The 27,639-nt window shown below is 34.3% G+C and overlaps 1 protein-coding gene across 2 annotated transcripts in view; it reads left to right on the forward strand.

The window, feature by feature from the left end:
* LOC100161710 (LIM/homeobox protein Lhx2) overlaps positions 1–27,639 on the forward strand; it is a 99,597-nt gene that overhangs the window by 37,751 nt on the left and 34,207 nt on the right. For both annotated transcript variants that reach the window (XM_001945007.5, XM_008185414.3), the window contains exon 2: positions 2,514–2,563. The gene's annotated coding sequence lies outside the window, so the exon portion shown is untranslated. The remainder of the gene's footprint in view (positions 1–2,513; positions 2,564–27,639) is intronic.

Here is a 27,639-nt window from a genome sequence, read left to right on the forward strand (position 1 = left end):
GGTTGTTCAATCCGAGACGGTTGTAAATTGAATGGTTATATACTCGTATTATATGTATGATATTATAATATCGCGTATATAGGTAGGTTATACATATTATAACATAAATAGCACATAATCGTGTCGGTCTGCGTTCAAGTGCAAATCGAAATTATCATTCTCAATAATCAGCCACTCAAAAAACAAATAAAAAAATGCTCCGATAAAATAATTTTTTTTTGAAACATTTCCATAATTTTTTTCTTTGTCCAACAATCCTCCTGCTATGCGTACATTACTGTACACACCTATAATAGTGGCTAGATGATCTCGGCGTGAATAGGGTGTTCATTTTATATGTATAATAATTACCTCTTTGAACGCGTTTCCGTCGGTCGACGTCCGTTTGTATAACTCGTATGCGTAGGTATCTCGTTTTAATATACATAAATAGAAACATATTATAATATTATATGTAAATCGACAGTAAAATACAGACCAATAAACAAAAATGGATGTATTTCGATGCCCCGGGCTTTTACGTATAGTAAGCAACAAAATATGAAACTCGACAACGTGACGCGGCGAAGAGTGTTGGGAGAGAAAAAATCCCAGAGCATTCAAAAAAGCAGTTTAACACCGTGTACTATATCATAATACGGTATAATTAATATAATACAATATAATATAAACCTGTTCGACTAATCCGTCCCTTACTGTAAACGTCACATCACTGCCTCTGGATTACGTTTCGTCCCCCGTCCATGCTCCACTAGCGTAATCTCCTATACACCTACAGCACTATATTATAATGTATGCTTATGTATATAAATACCTTCTAGAATATTATTATTAATACAATATTATGCGACGTGTACAATACCTAGGTAACTTAATTATATTTATATTACATTCCTCATCCACTGCTTTTTCAGTATTTATATACGATGGGGGGGGGGGGGGGGTGCTCACATGTTTAAGTAATTAGTAATTATATAGTAACACAAACACTGCAGAGTTTAATATTTAAATTTTTGTATCAAAAATAATAATAAAGAACTTTATCGAACTCTTTTTGCTTGCTTCGTTCCTGCGATGTATTCTTCTGGGAGAGTTTTGAGCAAATACCAAACACTCCGATGACATATTATTATAATCCACTAAAGACTTTATAACAATGTTTCCCTGCACCGGTGCTATTCCAGTATTTTTTTCTTACATAGTCGATTCTACAATAAGTATATGCTATAATTTGAGTTAATGTGGACAACGTTCACGGAGTGAAGAGAAAATGTTGTAAACTATATTGCAATTTGCAACAGTATATTCTTACGTTAGGACCAATCAAGTACGACGAGCGGTTGATTATGGCAGCTAGCACAGCTAGGATTTTGATTAATATTTGTTTCCCGTCAATGTCTCCATATGACCATAATATCTTATAGATTGTAGACAGCTCTGGTCAGAGTTTAGATTTCGCAGTATTTCAGAGCGCATGATTAAAGGATGTCTTCAAAATACACGGGAAATGGCTGTAGCCCTCTTAACCATCCTTCCTCTTTGATTACACCGATGAATCACAATTACATATAATATAATATTTAAGAGAGTAAAAAGTAAAAGTCGATATAATAGTATAAACGTTTTACGATTGATCTATACCCGTAGGTATAGCCTTTAAATCAGCGGTCTTTAACATTTTAGGTAGCGGGCCTCCTATTATTTCAAAAAATCCCGCACGTCGTATAATATACTGCAGTAAAATTATATAATAATATAAGGAAAAAAAATGATCAATACTATTACTTTAACGTATAACTTACATACATGATAATGTGCTTAAAATTTGTTCGTGGGCCTCAAATAAAGACATCATGACGGGTTGAAGACCCCTGCTTTAAACCACCGGGCAAGTTTATACTGACCTTATACTGACTAAGATGACTTGGTTTGGGACAGTCTGATTCAGTCTGACTGTCTGAGTCTGAGTTATACAAATAGTAATAATACATGGCGGAAGAAGTCACATATTACGCACTTGCTGATGTGGTATTTTTAATTTTATAAAGTCTATGTATTATAATATACTATAAACGTACGGCGAGTCAATATTTAAAGTACCTATAACATAAAATTGATGTAACGCGTAACCAGATATCCGGAGCCGGAAGCACGTGATAACGTGACGACTATAATATACTGATATTACGAGATTAAACGCAATCATTATCTGCTCCTCGCATTATGGAAATTGGTATTATAATATTATTTGTGTGTAATCACCACTAGCATAATATACGTGGAAAATCGATGATCTGCAGGTTCGATGGCATAAAAACTACTGTATTTTTTTCGAACTGAAATACCTTTAGTATAATATTATTACTAATAATAGGTATTACTATTTTTAAGATTTTATTTTTTTTTTAGAAATATCTTTTTCATCCATCAGAACGGGTTTAGAAATCATACGACAAATGATTGTATATAATATTATATAGGTAGTTGTTTAATATAAAACATTTTTTTTTCAGACATCCACAAGATAACAAAAAACTTGAAAAGCAATTCTCTGTCGTTGTAGGTGAGTAAATTATTGAACAACATTATACTCTTAAGTCTTAGTTCTTATATTATATTTGCAATCGTATTATTATTCCAACAGATGTTAAATATAATGTGATTCATAATATAGGATTAATGCATGGATAGAGTTACTTGATTTATTGTTCATATTTTTAAACGCTCGAAATTGCTTTAATGCTAACTTATATATACCGTGGTATTTTTATACACACATAGTATAATATTAAATGTTTTCTATTGCACGTTTAATGGTACAATTATCTCGTTTAAATATTTAAACAGCTAGAGTTACCAAATTATTTTATGATCCTAATACTCGTGAAAATGTAAGATGAAACAATTTCATTACATTATGTACAAACGATAAGCAGCCGTTTATATTATACATTTACACATGAGCGATATACGCGTGTATACTCTCGTCTCTTATGTACGTACAATATAATATAATAATATAGTATATACAATAAACATATATTTATTTAAGACATTTCAAATCGTAGGTACGCCGTAAACGTATAATTAGTGAAGCGATTATTGTTAAAGACACATAATATTTTCAATCTATATTTATACACGTGTCTATATATAATATCGTCTAATATGTCGTCTATATGTCGAACGATATCGATCCGTTGATTGCATTTAATCGAGATAAATTCGTGTTCTACAATATTATCACATATTCGAGTATTATATGTAGAGAAATATCAAATATTTAAAAGTATTAAGTTTTAATTATTTTTACTAAATCCTAAATAATAATTGGATATGGAAGAATATAACGAAATGACTTCAAGCGTAAATCTTAAAAATTGACATTTAGTTCTGAAAAGAAACAACGTTCTCGAAACAACTCAAAGAAGTAATTAAGAAATTTATTAGAAAACTTATTATCTCGGTAACTGTACTTAATGAAATGAAAAATTACAACAAACAAACAAAACCAGGTCAATTAAAAATTAAAACATAAATTATTTACGATACTTTTATTAATTGGATTTTGTTTTCATTCGGAACAATATATTATGTCGATATTGATCATTATTTTGTGTTATTAACTCGGCGAGTGGATTCATTTTATTTTTTTTACTTCCAAGTTGTATTTTAATTGTTCCTTATATTTTAAGTTATTCAATAAACTCGTAGAAAGTGTGCATCGTATTATTATATTATATAGGTATGTATGGATTCTGCTGCAGCAGTTTTACGCGTTCATTATTCTCGAACAAGAAATAATTATATAGGTATTAAAACCGTATATTATATTATGCTCTAACTTATCATTATAAATTATTATTATTGCACAAGGAAACGAATAATTTATCCATGGAAATCATCATAGCGTTCTGGTGGAAGGGGAAGTGCGACAATTCCGTGACAGATTTTCACGGAGGTATGCGATCGATGACATTTGATCATATACATATAAATAGGTAGTAGAAATGCGCTCGTATTCCGATTATAGCGATGGCAAAGACTGAGTTTACTGAAATTATTATTAAAAAAAATCACATCACTTCCTCCGCCGCCACCGCTGCCCGGAAATCGAACACACATTATTATTTCATTAGATTGTTTTATTGTAGGTGTATAATAGAATAATCTAATAAAGTCGCGTGTGTGTGTGTGTGTGTGTGTGTGCTTTTCGCCGCCGTGCGGTGACGTGGCGGTGGCGCACATGTGTAACGCCGCCTCGTCCGCACGGAATTCCCGGATGTTGTTGTTCTCGTCGTCGTCAAATGTAATTAGAGCAGCCACACATATTATTATTATTAAATAACGGGTGTGCGAAGCGGTGTGTGGGGAGGCAGAGGTTTTCTGAAAATACGGTTTACGCAATTATGCAACGTAGAAACCAATTTTGTGTTCGTCCCTCTTTAGCTCGTCGTGCCATTCACCCTCCAGTCGTTATGATATATATATGTATATATATATATATATATAAGCAGAGTGTGTGTGTGTGCCAAGTGTATATTATATGTATATATGTGTCGGCTGTGGCGAGGGTGGAGAAGTTTCTGTCAAAGGGACGCTGCACGCACGCACTTGCTCGTGTAATAATGAAAATTAATACCTAATGGGATTAATTTAATATGTACACCGGTTGGCGTGAACAATGCGCCGCGCGAATACGCACCGTCAAACCGTCAAAACGTTCCGTTTCCGCTGCCGCCGCCGCCTCGGCAGGGGATTTCTAAAAAGTTTCCTTGATTAATTAAAACGTCCCCGCACGACCACCCCCTCCGCTCATTTAGTATATTTCGGCGAGTCGATTACTTTTGACGTTAATTAAGTTTGATCTCGCGGGTGGCCATAGGATCGCACCTCACAATATAATATAATATATTATATAGGTACTTACCTATACTTGTCTAATTACATATAGATAATAATGAGAGGTCCTTTTCGGTCACCAACTTCTGTCTAACTACTAGCGGTATTGTTATTTTAAAAACCAAAGAGTATAATTATAGTACCTACGCCTTGTCAATTTTTCTTGGTGGGAGGGTTGTGTATGCGTGTTTGCTCTCCCCTGGCAACCCCGACTCACCACTAATAATAAGTCTGATATATAAGACACCACTGCCTATAACATATAATATAGGTATTATAGCATTGTATTACAATGAATAGTATATAAGATCAGCCCTGTAACGCCCTTATTGTATAGTATTATTCATTGTTAAAATAGTAACTATATTTACATGCGTGAGATATGTTTCGTACATTATCATCGTCTCTGTTGTGCTGTTTTAATCGGAATTTCGTTTTAGTCTCGGTTAATTCGCCCGCCGCCGCCTGTGCTGACAATGATGACCACCCGACCCGACCCTTCAGCCGTCGTGTATATCACCACCAGCACGCAAAAGTCTAGCAATTAAAACCACGTCCATTTACCCGCTCGTTACCGAAGCAACCGCAATTACGAGGAGCCAGGGAATTTTACGCCGGATCGTAAATCCGGATCTACTCGCCGCCGCCTGAGTGCCGTCGTAATTAGTTAGGTCTTGCAGCTCTGCACTACTATAAAAATCTGGCTGTAGTAAAAGAGCTTTTGATATTGTTTTCGTTTAGTATCGCCTGCAAACCGCCCAGAGATAGCTGTAATCTTCAATTATAAAGTATACTTATATGCATATTATTATTATTATATATATATATATATATATGAGAACAAAAACCTCCCGATAAAAATCCTTTCCCATTCGATTTCGGTTTCTCGTGAGAATTATGACACCGGTACGTTTTAATGTGCCTATAAGTTTTTTACATTTCCCAACAACGGCGGTGCACAAACTTTTATTTCCTACTTTTCATCATCGGCAGAAGGAAATTCGCAGCTACAACGTTATGGGCGATTGCAGATCGATAAACACTGTAGCTACTTTTAGACGACCGACGTGGATATTGCATTTCTTCAATATTTCTCGTCGAATATAATTTAATGTACCATACAATATAATATATTGTACTACTCTGTAGCACCAGGTGGCTGAAATCTCACTCTTTTAAAAGTGAAACAAATGAAATTTATTCCGTAATTGACTTTAACGGATACCAGTTTATGATGTTGGACGTTTTTGATAACACGATTATAACTCGACCCAGTCGACCCTCCATATTTATGTGATATAGGGATTATAAATAATCTTTTCAAATGGGGGTGAATATTATAAAATATTCCACGATACTCATAAAAATACTAATATTATATAAATTACATGCATTTTATATTTTTTAACTAGGTTTATGTATGTAATTTTTATTTTTATTAAATTAAGCTTTCGTTAGAAATCTGTTGTTTCTCTTTATTATGATTTGATTATTTCGATTTTAATTATTTCTTAAGAAAAGAAAATTGTGTTTATGTATCCTTTACTGGTTGGTCCACAAATAGTAACTTGTATTACTGTTGTTAATATTGTCCATCATCAATATAATGTGATCGTTCATACCGTATTATATACCTATAAATAAATAAAAAATGTATATAGGTATAATCAAATAATTCGTCTCGTTGTACTCGCAGTGAATTTCCGAAACCAGCTAAATTATTAATCATTTATCAATGTAGTCATTATATAATTAACGGTTAAAAAGCCAAATTGTACCTATATAATATAGCTTGAAGTTTGTGTGAGTGTTTTGAGAAAAGAAAACGGAAATTCGATGGCTGTGAAGAAATTTCAAGCCCTAGTTGTAACTTATATACGTATAATATGTAATCTACATGTAGACTGTGGACCGTTTGGAAAAGGATAATAATAACGGTCGATATACTTTTTTAAAAAGCAGGCTTCGTGTTGTCAGACCAATGACCGATATTGTGCTGCCAAAATGTTATTAGAGTGCCGTGACGGGGATACCTACATGTATGTATAAAAGGAGCCCGCGGCGTCGAACTTTAAAATCCCAAAGGCGAGCGCGTGCCTCCGTCTATAAGTCGCAATTGCAACTCCTCCCGTCGCGGCGCGACCAACCTGCACCACTTTACCCACTGCCTGCCCTACCTGCACCGTCCGGAGTCGTCCAGGTATATGTACACACTTAGGGTCTATATACTGTATATACGCACTTTCCTTTATAAGTTTTCTCATCCATTACTCGCGGGTGTTACCGGTCTGGGTCGGCGGTGAAAAAGAGGGGGGGGGGGTGCACTCGTCGCACAACTTTAAAGCCATCCACGCGCACTCTCGTCTCGTGTTGACGGTGTATATACTGTATATGTATTATATATATAGTGTGGCAGCGGTCGGTGGGTGCAACGGTGGCAGTGGTGGATGCCGCGCGCGCGTCCCTTATCGATATAACCCCGCGGTAACCGTGGTCGGGCGGGTCGCGGTATAGAAGAACCACTCTCCGGGTCCGCCGCCGCCGTAGTCACCACTCAAAACCCATTAATGGGCTCTAATGGAGCTCTCTGGTTTTTCACTCATCTCCCGCGCGCCGCTCGCCCCACCCGCTCCTCGAGTCCATTATAACGCCGAGCTCGTATACTTCTGTCTAAATCCTATCCGCTTACACGTTTTAGAGGAGAGACGAGACCCGAAGAAAGAGTACACACGCGCGCGCCCGCGCACGCCCCTATATATTATATATATGTATATATATATATATATATATGGTGAGAAAGAGAGTGGATGCTGCTCCGCGGTGGCAAACTCACTCACTGGCGCACGCGGGGAGGACTAAGTGACAAACCGTTCGATTAATAATAAAAACCGTTCCCTTAATTGACTACAATAAGGGATTCGGGTACTCCTCCCGCCACCAACCTTCGCCTCGGTTGCAGGATAGAGTATAGTACGCTCGGCTGCTACATTCGTGAAAAGTTAATGCGCACCATCCCCCTCTGCAACCCGTCCGGTCACGTTTCCTCTTTGCCACTATCGTACGTGAGTACGCACACACAGACACACATACATACATACATACATACATACATACATACATACAAAGACGGTCACTTATGACGAAAACACCGAAATTAGATACATGTAGAAAATCTTCAACTTTGCGCACGCTTACTGCGGCTCTAATGTATATGTTATGTTTTGTTATATAATATAATTCTTATAATTATATGTGAATAATGTATAAGTAGATACCTTGATCGTCTAAATCCCGTACTCTCTTCTTAACTAGCTATACTGACAACTAAATATTTTTTTCGATAAATGTTATATTATTATTATGTTATCCATAAAGATTTGTCTCGGAAATATGTAGGTATATATATTATATGTAGTGAAACCGCTGTTTGCTATTTCCAGTCGAATTCTAAATGTATGTATTTAATACGATTAAGATTTTGATGCAGTCACCAGATGGTAATTATATAGAATTAGAAAACGATATTCGCGTCACGAATATAAAGATGGGGTATACCAAAAGCGCCGTCGTTACCATTTCGAGTTTTTAATGACGCCACCGACCCGTGTCATAACAAACCCTCAATCAAAAGGGATTTTGTTATGATAATAATACCTCGAAAGGGTTGTAATTTAAGGGGTACCGATGTACTACGGTTTTTACTATTCATAATTTGCATACGATTTAAGTGCTTTGCAGTGTGCATGTGTATAAAAATAAATCATTAAAACGTTTTATTATTATTCTTTTGCCGATGCGTGAGAACAAACATTCGCTACAATGCATATGACAATAACGATATAATGCATTCAGGATAAAAAGAAAAAAAATCCCGTGATATTTATTTGCACTCATTTTGTGATTTAATCCATTGCTCTTTGTACTGTCTACGGAAACACAGCACACTAGGGAAATCTATTTGTTTTTTTTATTATCCTTTCTTTCCCATGCGAAAGATACATGTAAATATTTCAGATCATTCGACGTAAACGATTATTCCACCAGTCTTCTTACGCGTTACGAGAGCTGAAAAATCGCCTATCCCGGCATCGATGATTTTAAATAAAATAAAATATAGGTACGCCTACGCTCGAATTCGTTTTCACCATTATCAATATCATCAAATTTAATTTCACTATTCCCGAAGTAGTACTATACAAATATATATAAACAAAGTACTCGACAACACGATATAAATAATATGGCTAAGAAAAGTTACAAAAATATTATTATGAACAACACGAGACGACGTAGGTATACATATATGGAATATATAAGCCTTACAACAACGTACGATTCAAATATTATTCAATCATACGCATAATATATTATTATATATTTCGAATTCGAAAAGATATTAACTGTATGAAGAAAACAAGTAAAATTTAAATTATAAGGTTGTAGTTGTATATGTTTAATATATATAATATATACGTATATGATGATAAAGCATGACGAAAACATATCTGACCCTTTTCTCATATATATACACGACTGTTATCGGTTCCTTAACTTTCAGCACGTTCCTTTGTTTTTATTTTTAACTCATAATTGGTAAGCTGCGCAATGCTTATAGGAGCAGTATATATAGCTGTTTTAAATTTCAAAATAAAAACTTTAAAAATACGTATTTTTTTCATTTGGTGTCTGATTAATTACAAATCCAAAAGATGGTGTTTATAAAAGAAATAAAAATAATGACAGGAAATGTCATATCACATGTTTTGTAACTAACCAACTAACTAATGAGGTACGGCAAAGAACATGATATAATATAATGATTCGGTACAGTTATTTAGATAATTTACTTGACAACTTTCCTTAATTAACATAATTTACATTTAAATATTAATCGAGTGCAGATGAAGTATCTCGACAAACATTGAATCGTATTATTACAATAGTGTTTATTTTACAATCGAGATACAACAAATAAAATATATTATATAGAATATAGATATATATATTAATTTATATTTTATGTCAATAATTCATCAAAAAATACTATTTTGTTATTCACTTAAAAGCCAAAGTAGTATTACATAAAATAAAAAAAATGAAATGTGCCATATTTGCGACTATAATGGTCCCATATATCTTGGATGTTATACTTACTTACGAAATAAATTACGCATTGTAGCGAGAGCCAAAAAAAAAACAACCGTAATATACAACAATAGCACTCTAGACAATTTAAAAAATATAATACAATTTGTCTGGCACGAGTTAAATAAACAACAAAGTTCAATTGTATTTAGTGTAAAGACATTACACTGACTTGGAAATATAATATTGTATACATTATATTACTATGGTATATATTGGTATAAACCGTTGGTTAAATAAATCACGTGTAATCAAACAACGGTCGCGGGGTCTGAATAAACACGTGTTAAAGAATTCTGAGTAATTTATTAATGCCAGAACGTATTTAATAATAATAATATATCTTATTAAATTATTATATTATTATAATATGAGTATATTACTTATCGACGAGAGCAAACATTTCTCGTATAGAGACGCAATCCCATTGTCTTATAAGCTCCCCGGCGAATATGATACAATAATAACACAATAAACAGTCGACTACAATATATAATACCGTTTAAAAGTTCTGTAAACAGAGAAACTTATATGTATTTTGTAAAAAATGATATTTTTTAGCCCCCCCCCCCCCTCGAACCGCATTCAGGTACTAAGGTACCACTTGTACATAATCTATATTATATACCTATGCATATAGTATTATCGTGTATTCATTTATGGTTTTGACGAATGCCCTTCGTGGAGTGTATATTATAGAGTATTATTGCTGTATAGGTACTTGCACGTCATTGTGAACACGCTTAACCGAGGTTGATTCGATACGTAACACGCCATTCGCCATTATGTGTTATTTGGCGGGGTAGCTGTAATTTGTAAATCGAATCATTTAGCGATTGACTTTTGATTTGGTGCCGGATGTCGCACGTGTGTTCTAGTAACGGCCGCGACAAACGACGGAAATGAACACAAATCAATCGTGTAAATAAATATGTGCGAATATGTAATATACGTAATAAAATATTATATTTATATATTGTTATCGATTGTTTCCGATGTGGTTTGTCGGCGTTTTTGAACTCGAAAGGGGTTGGCAGAAGGTGGCGGTTTAAGCCTTTAAGATTGTACGTGGAAACGAGCGCGCACAAAAGAAAAACGTAGGTACGACGAAATTCCAAAGGGAATTTATACATGTACAAGAATAAAACAGAATTATGATTTATAATACTGATATCGATTGCTACCGTTCGAGGTGGATATTATGCAAAAAGAAATTTCACCCGTGTGTGTCCATCGGGATAGGAGCGTCGTAATAATAATAACAATAATAGTAATGGCGCGTATATATAGGAAACGCGGTATATAGTATAGTAGTCGTCGTCGTCGTTGTCGCAAAGGCAATTTAACGGCAGAGTACGCAGAGGGCCGGCTATATATGTATGCGTGTGCGTGCGTGTGTGTGTGTGTGTGTGTGTGTGCGTGTGTGTGCGTATGTGTGCGTGTGTAAGGAAAAAGAAGGAGCAGCAGCAGCAGAGCAAGCAGCCCATGTATCATGTGTGATAGTTATCGATTAAATAACACCCGACCGACGGGTATTGGTTTCGGCGGCGATACTCGAAATTGGTTTTTCTTCCCCATTTCATTCATATATTAGATTCGGAAAACGATTTTCCTCCCCCAGCCCTACCTCGTCTCCTTTTTATCCCTCCACCACGCCGTCCCGTCCCCTCCGCGCGCGCGTCTCATTCATGACCTACTCCTCGCCGTGAACCCCCTTATTTAAGGTGTTTTCGATCAAACACTCCTACATCTCTTCGCAATATTGCTAAGAGGTTTTTTCGCCCCACCACCCGTCGTTGTCGCTTCGTCGTCCGCCCGCACCCGCTCCACCGGTGTTATATCGATTTGGACCTTTTCGCCGCATATGTAATATAACTCTCTCTCTCTGACCTCTCTGGCAGGCAGGCAGGCTGGCTAGCCCATCGGAAATTCTAATAATAAAGTCAACGGAACCCCCGGCGGACCCGTGTGGTCCACCACCGCTGTTTCCGCTGCTGTCGGTACGAGTGGGAATGAGAGAGAGAGAAAGAGTGAGAAAGAGTGATAGGACGGGGAGAGCTTTTGCCAGGTTCCGGTTATTGCTCAATGTTTCAACCCTCGTAGAAATTATTGAAATTGGCGGCCGCAACGGGTATAACAATAACGACATTATATTATTATTATTCCGGAACATAATATTGCATATAGAAAAAATAATACTTATTGGCTGACAATGGCATATATTATTATATTAATAGGTAAATACGCATCACACAACGTATAGGTACGCGTTATGTAACTCCGAAATAAGTCACTGATATACCATGTGTATAAAAGCTATTGGTGTTATTATTAAAAACGCGAAATCTTTTTATTGTTTGGGAAAACGGTCTAATTATCTGAACATATACAATGTATATATATATATATTAATCATATATTTTAGTTTATTTAATAAAGAGAAGTAAAAAATCTTACTGACATGTTTATCGATTATAACTTATGCATAATATATAGTATTATAATTGTTATAATTTAAGAAAAATACCATGTAAAAATTAATGTCAGGCTAATAACCTAAGTTGTTGAAGCCTTTTCTTTTAAATAAAAAAAAAAAAAAAATTGTTATAAATATAACTAGCGCATAAGTTTAGCACAATATGATAATATGGTATCGATTTATTTTAGTAAAATACAGGTATGAGGGTACAATATTGAAAAATATACGAAACTTAAATTTTTATTAAAATAAGAATTCTAAAGAAAATTGTTGCTTTTACGACTAATACTGGCGCTATTGATTATTATAATCCATCGAAAATTATTATGTTTTAATTTTATTCGAATTGAATGATATAGTTTTGAGTAATATACTTGTTATAAAAAAAAATATAAAATATAATACATGATTAAGTGTCATAATTGTTTAATAAAATATAGATATCGGTATGTAGCAGTGTAGATATGTTTAAAAAAATATGAAAATAGATTACAGACTATAGTAAATTTCATAAAAATCGTACATTGTAAAACAAATCATAAACGTATCTTTAATAATCAATTGAATCACGTGAACTTTGTATACTATTAAAATAAAACCAAAATCGCCACGGTCAATATACCTATAGGTGATTTCCAATTTTATAATTTTGTTTAATTTTTTCGAAACAAAAATATTTTTCTGGTTAGAGTTTTACTTTTAAAATACATTTATAAATTCCATAATTCCACATAGGTACCGTGATGTCATTACGGTCTAATCAGTTTTCGTTTTTCATCAACGCACAGTTGCTATAATGTAATACCACTGGTGGTGTAGAGGGAACGACAAACAATAACTGGAAAGAAAATAAATGTATTCGAATGTTATACATTCAATAATATAAAATATATACATCATACATTACACATAAACGAATTTATATACATAGACGGGGATGGTAGCAGTTAGGTATATCGTATATATATATATATATATAAGTTTGTGTTGAAATACCGAACTGTTGTAGTGGATTTTTTTAATTAATAGTAACGATTCGTGGAATGTGGGAGGGTGGTCGGGCGGAGTCGAGGGTTTAAAGCCATTCGAATTATCCGCGGACTGCCTTTTCCGCTAATGAAGCCGGTTCCGGAAAACTGCGTGGAAATTCATTACGTTCCCGATTCAGCACTCTTCCCACGTTAATTAAATCTACCCTCAGACCTCACTATACTACTATTCCTGTACGTCCACCCATCCATCCTACCGTAATACCGGTACACTTAAAACACCCAGTTTCCTCTATTATTTCATAAGATCACCTAGCATATTGTATCGATCACTACGTATACAGTACACTATAGTATGTGTGTATGTGTGTTGCGAATCATAACCTCCTCCCACCCCCTATAACCCCCTCCCATCAGCCAACTACAATTATTACTAATCATTTTATCTGCGGACAATTTGTGACTGTATACATTTCGTTAGTTCAACACATCGCTAGTTTTATATTATTTAACTTTTAGCGAATTGAAAATCAAATTATGTAAGTATACGCAATACACGTACAATACGAGTTAATAATCTGTTTCGATATAATTTTAAAATGCATGCGATTAACTGTTAAGAAAATCGTTTTACTATTAAACATGCCTCTAAATATATTTGAATACCAATACAATATATTATGACATACTTTCTGTAGAATTGTTGTATTTATTATGTATTAGTCTTTGTCCATTACTCATTAGGCAAAAAGCCGATTATTTCTGTGGGACATCCTATTTCGTTCAATCGATTTCCAGTTATATATTACTTCGTGCGTTATTAATACGTCCTATATACAATAACCATATAGGCACCTACCTAAAATCCATCTAATAGTATATTCGTGGACTTCATTTGCTATTAGATTTTGATGTATAATAATATATATTATTATAATTCAGTTTAAAAATGTATTTTATTTATACATACATAATATGTATATGTTTTCCAAAAAAAAATGAACAATACGTTTTTGTGTCAGGTGATATATCTCATATAACCATGCCGTGTTAGGAAAATAAATGGACTCTCTTATTTATAAACGTTTATTGAAATTGCCGACTTCACTTTGTAGCGAGAATAAAAAATGTCTTGTCGAATTTTATTATAAACCGTAACAAGATTTTACACCGCATTTTTCTTTGATTTTTTGATTATATTTCATAGATATATGTATAATAAACAATATATGACAGGCGTGTCTAGATGGAATTGAATAACGAAAATAACGATTCAGTCGATAAATAGATGTCTAAGCTAAATTCTAATAAGAAATCGGCGCTGAAGATTGTTCTGATTTCTGGTTCTACGACTAAAACATTACAAACAATATACCTAATTGCGGCTTGAAAATTTTAATCGATTTTTTTTATTAATCGGTTAGCTGTTACGCCATGACAAAAAAAATCATATTCACAAAACAATATACAAAATACTTTTTATTTTATAATAGTTTATTAATTATTTTTTCGGGTAAGACATAATATATTTATTGCATTATTTGGAATTTTTGTCATGTTACCATTGTTCTCAATAAATGTCTGCTTTATAATATTATGTGACGAGATAATCTTAAATATATGAGTTAGTACTTATATAATATATCACTAAATTGAAGTGGTATAAACAAACATTTTTTTTTTTTGTAAGCTCAACGCTGTATATAATATAGTTTATACAAATAAGAAAATAAAAAACGTTTATTTACATATACATACTTATATAATATCGTGTATAAATGTGTAAACCTACTATATATATTTAATATAAATATAGAATATACTCGTACATAAAGTTCTGGTTGATAAATAATTGATTATGAGATCCTATGTATTGGCACTACAGCATGTTACTTTTTTAAGATCAGTCAGTATATAAGCACTCCTAATATAATTGTACAAAGTCAAACTGTTGGAATGTTATATTTGAATTCTTCCGTCTTCGTGGTAAAACCAAATGTATTTTAACGACTGCATCCCACAGTAAGACACCTGGCTAACGAAATACTTACAAGTAGACTATTAAATATAAAAGTGCTTAATAAAATACTTGCACGGATGTTTCACTATATATCAAACGTCGGTTAATCATGGTATGAAGTCGAATAGTTGATAGACTTACCGTGAGTATATGTCGATAAAAACCGACGTCCTTTTAAACGAAATTAATTTTAATAAAAACCTGTTTTTGAATAATTATTATTAGATTTCCAGTCGGCCGTTCGCATATTTTTCTTCTTTTTATTCTCCCTCAAAGACCTCCAGCGATATTTATAAAATTTTAATATATCGGAGAGAATGAGAAAATGTCAGGGCTTTTTCCACTCATTCCGTCGCACCGTACGAAAAACCTAAAAGCTATTAAATAATGCCGTTAAAGACATTCGTTGTAGAATTGGGCTATATGATCGGAAGAGGTCGGGGGGCGGGGACCAGGAGAGAAACTGAGTCCAATGGAAACTTATTTCGAGAGTGACGTCCTAAGTTACTGCCGGTCGCTGCAATAAAGTATATTGATATCCATGAAATATTCAGAGACGGCATGGCACGTTTTTTTTTTAGATAGATTTCAATTTGTCTGAAAGCTAATATCGCGGTAATGTGCCGAAAAAACATCGACGCAGCCACTGTAAGACCTAGCTCTAAGCACTCTCGCGGATCTTTGCGGATTGGCTTTATTTGTATATTTCTAAATAATATATTATCTATATAATATATAAAAATTAATGTTTGTTTGTCTGTCTGTCTGTGTTTCCTTTATGCATTCCTAAACGGCTGGACCGATGTTGATGAAATTTGGTACAGAGATAGATTAGACGTCTGGGCAGAAGATAGGCTAATTTAAAAAGGGAGAGGACCAACCCCGGGAAATGCTCAAACAGGGATTTTGCTATTTCCGATGAAAATTTTTGTTTATAAATGGTATTAATAATATACAAGTATGCACAAATTTTTGGCCGTACCTAGGGGGGATATATCCCCCCCCCGGATGTTAAAGGTTAAAACTGCCCCCAAAATTGTATTGGATTATATAGCTTAAACGTATACGCATCAGTTAGTGTTTTTTTTATAATATTTTATATGGGGTATACATCATAATATATTTCGAGGCCCCCCGCCCCCTCCCTAAAAATTTGTTCCGATTACGGTTAATATATAAACATGAATAACACGTGGTGACTTGCGCAATAGTTTTCATAAATTATTTTAATAAACGGCATACGCACGTCCATCGTGATATAAATATTATATTTTTTAATTTATCCGGATGAGCGCGGACGCACACGTGCGTCGTAATAATTATCGTTGTAAACAAACGGCGGCGCAGAGGTATTCGGGCGATTGGTCTGGCTGGTATATACTGCAGAAGGGTCGTGGAACGTCGTCGTCAGGGTGCTGTGGCGGTGTCAGTCACCGGTCGTCGTTCGAGCGTGTACACCCCGTTTGTATCTGTCGTATAATATAAACTATATGATATATATACCAATAGATTATCGTTACTATTAATTATAATACAAAACGTACACACACACACACACACACACACACTATATGGGCACATAATCCGCGTTATTTCAATCGATTTCATGCAAGCAAACACAAAACGAGGCAGCGAGCTTGAAATAAAATAAAAAAGTTTTCAAAACGATACGACGACGACACGTACACATGCGCGTTATTATATAAATATGAGGGTAATTTGGCACGGAACCCAACGCCCCACCACCCGGCACCCCATTGATCAGATAACGTTTTTAAAAGGCTCTCCAGCGTGGAACCACCCTGCCCCTCTCACGACCACAATCGCCGCGACCCTTTTTCCGACCACCATCGCGCGCGCCAGTTTCGAGAGGAACTGTGTACGACTGATTGAATCGAGTTCACGTCACTTGTCTCCGCCAGCGGCGGATATAATATAATATAATATCATAGCAACTGGGGCCCAGCAGCAGTGTGTAAACGCGATTAATATAATGATAAAGATAATAATGAAAACATAAAACTGTGTTCGAACCGTTATAATATTATTAAATTATTATATATTATTATTATTATTATACTTTATGTACCGGTACCGCGGTATAATAGCAGCTAGCGGTAGTAGTGCGGTGTGCGTGTCGGGCTTTTAATTCCGCAACCATTGTCCTCGCGGGCGGCGGCCGTTCGAGTGCGGCAATTTGGGGACCGCATTGTGTACACATAATCGAATTAGCCTTCGTATGTATGTGTATATAAATATATAATAAATATATATATATATATACACACACGTGGGTGAGTGTGTGAGCGTGTGTTTCGAGCACGTGACTCTCCGCCGCTGCGCTCTTATCGCCGCCGCGCCGACTGCCCGTTCGGCGGCCGAGATGACTCACAACGGTGGTTAGAAAATTTTTCATTCGATAAACGGCACGCGGGACGACGACGACGATAAAATAATAATAAATAATAACGCATAAAAAAAAAACGAATGTGGAAAAAAAATTTCATTCTCACGCACCAAATTCACTCAACGTGCGAATTCGCAGTGGCGATCGCGCGTGCAGCGGTGACCCCCCCCCCCCCCTCACCACGGACAAACGAGTGGTACACAAAAACTCTTGCAATTGTTATTATTTCGCGTATATATTGTAATATAATAATATTAATATTTCTGTAGTTGTAACCGTTAGATGGAAATCGATAAAATACCAACGATTTAATATAATAATTTAATATAGGACTCGTGTTGACTGCAGCGTTCAATGTTTATTTTCATAATCGTCGTAGAGTACCATTTGTAGCGGTTTATTATTATTTTATTTATTATAATAAACGAGTTTGAAACCCTTTTGAAAATTGTACAAATAATTTCATAATTACAGTAACTTTAATAGTACTCGTAATAGATTAGTAAACTAAATTAAACATTTTTAAAAATTAAGATAAATATGGCAAAATTAAATCATGAAGCTAAATTAATATTAACAAATTAACATATTTATGGTATGATACAAGATCGATAGAGGGTTCCTCTATCGAGGATATAGTTTATAGTATAATAATATAATATATTAATATTAAATAATATTAGATGGAACGTTCTATATTTTTTGTCCGTCCATCCGTACGCACTATTCAAACGAATCTTCAACCCTACTATAATATTATTGCTGATAAGTCCACGAGTGGCATTATTTTTGTTTTTCATGTTTGAAAATATGATTATATATTATATATTATTATGTGCGCAAGTGACAGATACGTGAAATTAAATCTTCATGTAAATATATAATACACGTGTAATGACGTAAATATTATAATATATATTATATTGTAGGTAACTATAGTAGGCTGTAGTAGTGTAAAGGTTCAAACATATAATATGTTAAAGCAAATATTGGATTTCATAGCGTAATGTTCCGATTAAATGTGTATTTGTGTGTAGTGAACATTTGTTTATTATTCGGTAAAAGTTTGTTAGGTGGTTTTCGATAACATCGAAATCGACAATTTAATGTATGTTTTTAGACTCGATGCGGAACCTACATAATAGCTAGGTACGCGTTTCGTATAATACATTTTTTAATATTTATTTAATGATAAATAAGAATAATTATTCCAAACTGTTGAAAATTTGACATTGTCACAGACTCACGGAAAACAAAATCATATTTTAGTTTTTACCATCGGTATCGAAAGCTATGCGTACATTATTTTATTTTTAATCAATGAATCCGTTTATTTTATGCCAGCTTTATATTTTTTATTCTTCAAAACTAATAGGTACTATCCGAACTATATCGATTGTTTGCAGATAGGTAATAATAGAATCCGTATCAGACGCGCTATGTATATTCCTTACCTTCTATTTACCAGCTACTTCAACTAAATGATGCTTGGAATTAATTTGTAATTTCAACAATAAGATGTTGATCAGTGAATTACCTACATAATTGTGTACCTATAGCAGAAATGTCAGTAATTTGTAATTACCTACGAATATAAGGAATGGTCGGAAATTCGTCTAAATTGAAACCGGTGTATCGTGAACGTGAATATGAAGTGTTACTGTGTTAGTCCCACAAACTTTTTATTTAATTTTTATAACATTTTTTAAGCAGTATTTTGAGTTGGCACATAAGTAAATCAGCACCTCCCTCTCACCATAGTAATTTGTGTGGAATTTCCCAGAGACTATAAAAGAAAACTAATTTTGTTTTAAAAAAACACTCAAAAACACGCATATATTATAATATAGAATACATTCATTGGGTGTACGATTACTTTTTTTTCGCAACGCTCCTATAAGCGCGTACGAATGCAATCATTTCTATCTTATTTATACCGAAAGCTAGTCAGTACAGGACCTAATTTTCAGTGGATCCCATTATTATTGTATATTTGTATACTTGTGCAGATTGCACATATACAAAACAATAATAAATACCAACTATTGTTGTTCAACAAATATTACAGTTTTAATTGCATTAAACAGTTATTGTTGTTGTAGCACCTATATATACACTGTTAAACATTTATAGTATACGCGGCGTACCTATGATGTATTTACTGATTTCATATATAAGCCATTCGTTTATTAAAATATAATTTGAATTTTATACATTCCACAATTAATGTTATATTGAGTGATAATTTAACATTTTTTGTTGAGGGTGCCGCATTAGTTAATTTTACAAATATGATATGTCAACCTTTAAATATGTTCTGTAACAAATCATACATTTTTAACACTATCTTACCTCGATATTGAAACTACGAAACCCTATATATAGTTATTTCTTACTTACTTATATTTATGAAAATATACACACAGTTGTACCTAAACTTATGTATAAACTTTTTCGCAAATGGACGAGACCACCTCATTTACAAAATTAGTTTGTTAATAATATTGCATTCTTATTTTACGTTTTGTGTACAGAATCAGCAATATAATCTTTGTTGATTTGAACAAACTTTTTTTTAAATTTGAAAAACTCGCTGGTTAAGGTAGCAATTAATTTTGTTTATTCAAACAATATTATTATGTTTGTAGATCATTAACGAAATTAGTTTGTTGATATTACAACCATTTTGTGTTCCTTATTATATTATTACTGCGCACCATACATATATATTACATAGGTAGGTACTTATTCTATATTTGTACATGAAAATTATACGTATAGATTATAGTTTCTTATATAGTATATAATAATATAGATCTCGTTATAATTTAAGTGAAAGAAATATTAATCGATTTTCAATGTTAATATCTATTATAGATCCTAAGGATCGAGATTGAATCGCTTGCGTGCGTATATTGTACATATTATATTTAAATTAAAAAGAGAAACTTAACTTTGCCATATTTAAATAAAAACACACCTTTTATAAAAATAATAAAACCCCCCATGCAGACCATATACACATATTATAATATGTAGACTATTTAGTCAATCTGGTATTGTATTTATATATAAGCTTTCGTTTAATATATCAACCGCTAGTGACGGCCGAATTAATTAGAGTACCTATTACCTATGTAATATGTATATATATTAATTATGTGTACTTATAATGCATATGTTTCATATATATAGTTTCTCTGTTGAGATTTGAATACATTTCGCAATCACATCGTAAACAAAACGCATGTCGTCAACTCACTCACCGTATGTATAGGTGCATTCGCATATTATTCATGTAATCATTTCCGATACAATATATATATAGGTATATTATTGTGTACTTCGATTTATATATAATACGAAATACGTGTTTGTGCGGTTTGCACGCGTTAAATATACTGTGCCAGTCGGATGCGTAGGATTATTATTAACGCAACAGGTGGCTGTAATCGATTTCTTCCAAAATTATACCCGGGCATTAGCGGTCTTTGGAGGCCGATATACGTGACACAGTGTCTGGTGTTTTTGAACACATAATATAATTAATATAATATTATATTATGTATATGCGATACGCGTGTATATACAGTGTACGTACGCCATGTATAAAGTATTTCGACTTTCAAGAGTATTTGATACACTATATATATGTACGCTACAGTGTGTTGAATATATAATGCGATTATTAATTTTTTTTTCACCGCGCACGGTCGGTTTATCAATGCTATTATAGGTATTGTATTCGGTTTTCTTCTTCTTTTCCTTTGGATCGAAGCCAATAACACTGCGCATAGCCGCATATAGTTGCATTAGCGTTTAAGATTTCAAGTCACGCGCACAATCCGTACTTGGGGATTTATGTAACGCGTCATGTGCGCGTAAGGAAGTATAAACGCAACCCGCACACCACACACATACATACACACGAAACACACACACACAAATATACATACGCACTACACAGTAGTACACACATCACATAATATTATATTATATATACACGAGTTGCCACTACGTCGTACGACAATATGTCGTACCTCTATATGCGCATACGAAGAATTAGAATTCGTTGCGTGCCATATAAAATGAAAAAATATATCATACATATAAAATTGGAAAAAAAAATATATATGGTACGCTCCTCGCCCGATAAGACAGTGGTGGTGAACACGATATGACCGGGTTTACGCGAACGGAACGACAATTAAACCGCGCACACGCGCCTTATACGCGTAGGTTTATAAAAAAAAAAGTAACAACCAATAATGAAAATGGGAGGAGCAGCGCAAGATGTGAGAGACTAGAGAATGGAAGAAGAGAAAAAAATGGAAAAACCTTACGTCGTTTTCTATATCACTACGTCCGTGGGACGACGACTTTTATCGCACGTCGGGCAGATATAATAATAATATAGCGAACTGTCTCGCCGCCTTTGTCACGGGACAACGTGTATAATAATATTATATACCTAACTACCTATCTGTGTAATGTGCGATAAACGATACCGGCGATGGCGATTGCTGCAATATTGCATTATAGCTGCACCGCGGTGTATCTGCCCCGCGGTGACTTAAGTACATGTTATTATTGCCCACTGCAATGTCAATATTGTTGATGACCGGTCGACTGCGGTACAATCGACAGCAGCGGCTGAAACTCGATTTTAAGTGTGCTCTGAAAAAGGCTTATAACACGACGACGGCGGCGGTTTACACGACTTCGATATGTACCACCATCACGTATATTCGGATTCACAAATTCCCACGATTATCGAGAATATCATCGTCGTTTTGTTTGAACAGATTGGTTTATAGTTTATTTTTATATTTAATGCTTACATATATATACCTACCTAAGTCGTTGAATGTCGCTGATAATATATCAACATTAATTCATTTTATATTTTTATATTAATATCCATTCGATGCAATATGTGTTATTATTAACCGGAAAATAAAATCACGTCATTTATAATATAACATGATTATTTAATTGATGCGGTATATATATTATAATAAACTATGATAAGTAAGCTAAGCTGCGTTGTACATGAGTAATATTTTTTTTTATTAACTCTGTATAGGTATATTCAATATTGTCATAAACTATAATAGCTGGTATATTCGTATATCGGTGTTTTTTAATAAATTTGTTAATTGAACGGAACGCCATATTCTTTCATATAGGTTAATAATATTACACTTTTTTGTAAACATTGGATACACTTCTATTGTTGACGGACATGGCTTTATCTGCACACTCGTTTCTTATTTCGTAATAAAATATTATATTAAACATGCGTAGATCGCTCTTATAATATTATTATTATAATATATCGCGGCGGCGACTGGCGAGTGTAAACGATCGGCTACCACAATAATAGCTGGATGGATAAACTCGAGCATCTCGAGTATAATGCACGATGATTGTGTTTGCGCGTGTCATAAATGACCTACATGGCTACATGTGTTAAAAATGAACAGAATATATAGGTTTTGAAGCAAATATAAAAACCGTAAATGGAAAAATAAATACAGTTAATGTAGGTACGTCGTATCAGTGTATCACATTGCGGCGTGTAAATGTACCTATATTATAATAATAATAATAATGATAATATTTTATTAACGGAATAAAATTCCAATTTACAGTAATAAAAATAATGACAGTTTCATAGGTGTGTGCTATACTAAAAAATTAAAACAAATGATATAAGAACGAGAGAAAAAAAAAATATAATATGTATATATATAGAAATTAAAAGTTAGACAATTGATTATATAACAATTCGATTAAATTAAATATAATAGTAGGTAACAATCTAAAAATAACAATTTAAAGAGCTAAGAGTCATATTGAACAGGTCCAAGTTGTTAAAAAAGTTACCACATGACATTAATATAATAGCAGGGTAGTATGACATGTAGTTAGTTTTAATAATTGATAAATAAAAAGGATGTTTATTTCTTGAATTTTTTATATATACATTGAAATTAATACGCTCTAAAAGTTCTGGGCAATCAATTAAATTATGTAATAGTTTAAAAAGAAATTTTAAATTTAACATTTTAAATCTACTATTTAAAGGAGCAATATTAAAAAAAATACTAATATTAATATACCCAGAATGAGGACGTCCTTCAAAATGACCTAACGCTGAATCCTTTGACAACACGTCACAACGAAACCTGCAGCTCACCGTGTATTCAACAAACGGCTATATAGTATATATACATAACCCCATCATACGAGTTATATCGCGAACGTCGGATTAGTAAATTAAAAAAAAGTTTAAAAAAAGTAATTAGGTATTACGGCGGCGTGGCGTGGTTATAAATTGGAAATATCGATGAGGAGGTCGAGAGGAAAGAACACACGGCACGGACGTACATCGTCATCGGCGGCACCCAAGTCTCTCGACCGGCAACCAAATTAATTGGACTGTTCGTCTGTTCGGATAGCTGAATGCCCACGTGATTAATGACGACAAAATCGCTGGTCCTTCGTTCGACGATTTGTGTGTACCTATACTCCGTCGTCGTGATAATTATACGAAACGCACTATAATAATAATATTATTATTATTACACGATTACCCGCGCTATCAGTTAATGAATATTATACGCCACGACGGACCAGAATTGTTCTCGATTTCGATATCACGCATTATAATATCTATATGTATGTATAGTATACGTCATATATTGTGCGGTTAATAGGTTTTGGGAATGAGGTTTTCCGTTTCGTCGACTGGTGGACGGGAAATACACCAGTGGTAGGGTTAGAAAAATATTTCAAGGAAATTAAAATATATTATAATATGTATATAATATGTGTACATACGCTACTTTACATACATATACGTACACAAAAACCAGATTAAAACGTGACCGTCTCACATGATTGGCTTGTTCCGAATTCCATTCGGGAAAAAAAACAATTTAAATGCTTTAAGGTTGCACACACAATGAGGCCCATTGTTTGGACACGATCTTCGTGTGTAATAGGGGAAAAAGCGGCGTTGGCAGTGGCGAGGGAAAACGATTATTATTATATTGTGTGCAGTGTCCGCGCCGAAGCAAAAAAAAACACTCGCGCACACACGCTGCAGCAGCTAGTATGCACGGCGGCGGCCCCGTAAATTGTTTTCGGATTCGTATATTTTATAATCGAACTAAAACTCGAAATTAATTCATAGGGTTAGTATATACACACTTCACATGGTGGTCGTGTCCCAGTGGACGGGGGAAAATGAGTCCGGCAATCTCTTTTCCCACGGGCGCACTCCCCCTCCCTCATCATAACGACTAGCGTACTGCAGCTCGCCTCTCGCCCACCTCCAGACCCACCGGAATATTAATAAATGCATTTTTAATACATCGCGCACTGCAGCTACGCATAAGTCGATTTTAACACGATGTATATCCAATCTGCGTATTATATTATAATGTGAGGTGTACTTAAGGAAACATTTCGCTTCCTATGTTAAATTTATAGCCTGTAACAATTGATTTTATACTGCAGTATACGAATTTTTTCGGCGTTAAAAATGCATAATTCTCTCGTGTGTATATATGAACGTGTTATACATAATTGTATAATAAACCAGCAATCAGGTACCTGCAACACGTATAAACGTGTATTTAATAAATTTACATTTATAAATTTACTTTTTAACCGGTAACTCTTTGGAAATGCATGCGCATTTATACACTTTGCAGCTTTCAGCGAGCTTATTTTCGAACAAAATCGGTATATTGTTTTTTTAAATTCTGAGCGATTGACAAAGAGAGGATTGATTGCATTGGTCTTAAAATAATGTGATTCTATGCATCGAACGGTTTTGTTTGGTTAGTAGATACATTGAAGAAGTAATTTTACAATCTTCTCAGACATATGAAGTATCCTTTTATTTTCAACGATTAATCGGACGGTGATTAAGAGTCTGCAGCAGTGGACGCGGGAAAAACCACTGCAGCATTGTCTATATATTAGAAAGGGCGTGTATCCTGCACGAGCCTCTCAAATCTCAATTGTATCAATTATATTAATTATTGCAAGTGCACCCGCCCGTAATCCAATTACACGAAAGAGAAAAAAAATGCAAAGTTCCCATCTTATGATTATTATAATATTTTATGTCCATTTCCTCTTTTATATATTATTCATTTGTTGAACCTTAAGTTTTCAATTCAACTAATTGGTTTGTTTGGACGCGCGTGCGCGGATGCGGTTCGCTTTGTTATCCGTCTCGCTTTTGTTGAACACAATTTTTATTTTTATTCCTCTTTCCGCGTTCCTACTGCAGCCTCTTCCACCACGTCACCGGTCGCGCCCATAGACCCAAAGACCGGCGCCGTGGAGAGAAGAGGAACGGAGGAAAACGAGTGGCGACGACGACGGCGGCGGCGGAGTACCAATTAACGTGCGCTGAGTGGGCTAAAAGTTAGCTCTTTAATAACGACGATAAGTTTAATTGTTCTCGATAGCCACCGCTGCCGCCGCCATTGACTCGGGATGGATATATTTTTAAACGAAACGGTTTATACACGCTTATACTGCGCTCCACCATCGCCGATTTTCTTTCTAAACGGCAATAATTAAAATTAAATAAAAAATTTTCAATTATCGTAATTAAGTAAGTACACACAGATATATAATGGTATATACCTATGTATAGGCTCCCGCAAAGCACGGCGGCAACAATGTTCTTATAATAGTACCTATACATATATATATATACATTATTATTATTGCATTTTACGGTCGTCGTTAACCGCCATTGTATACACGCAACGATATAATAATAATATTGCGGTCGTTTTTCATTAACCGCCCTTTTTAATTCATTTCGCGTAAAACCTCGAACTCCCCTTCAGTTATTATTATTCGGCTCTGACGCCACGCTTGTTTTTACCATAATTTTACCATTATATCACATTACCGCACTGCCCATTACGCAGACAGTCGTCACCGCCGACTTTCCGTAATTACAAAATTAATATAATATACGCAGTTATTGGATTATAGGTAGGTATACGCCGTTGACTGCATCCGGATTCCGGGGTAACGACAAAAAAATAATTTTTGACTCCGGGCGACGCGACGTTTCAAATAAATCATTTTCAATTAGCGTAACGACTTTGGTTTTCGGTGGATTTGGTATATGAATATATAATAGTTATGGTTATTTTGTACCTACTTTGTTTACTTTGACCGTGTTTCGGGCGTGTGATCAATGATCATAATATGACTCTGCTACGTCAAATATCTGTTCCCGTTTGAGTAACGCGATGTCTGGTGAGTCTTTTAAAAACTAGTAGACAAATATAGATAGTTGCGTTTTGGGGTAAAATCAAAATTCCTACTCTAACTGTATAACGGAACTGGTGCAGACTGTGTGCTCGGTTACTAGCAATAATATTTTTTATCAAAAAAGAATTATTAGTTACAAAATATTATAGAAAATACGTCGTGTTGGAGGAAGGGACGTGTGTGATCCCCATCCGGCCCACCTGGTATGTGTATTAGCGCCTAAATATTTATTTTTATTTTACGAGATCGGTCGTTGAATGGTTTAAAAATAAAATGACATTCCTTTGTCCACTTGTTATATATATAGACGTAATGCGTCTTGTCACATTTCACGCCTTAAAGAGTTGTTTGTCCCGATGTCTGCAGCGTTTTCATCAAT

The sequence above is a fragment of the Acyrthosiphon pisum genome, chromosome A2 (genome assembly GCF_005508785.2).
Source record: "Acyrthosiphon pisum isolate AL4f chromosome A2, pea_aphid_22Mar2018_4r6ur, whole genome shotgun sequence".
NCBI lineage: Eukaryota > Metazoa > Arthropoda > Insecta > Hemiptera > Aphididae > Acyrthosiphon > Acyrthosiphon pisum.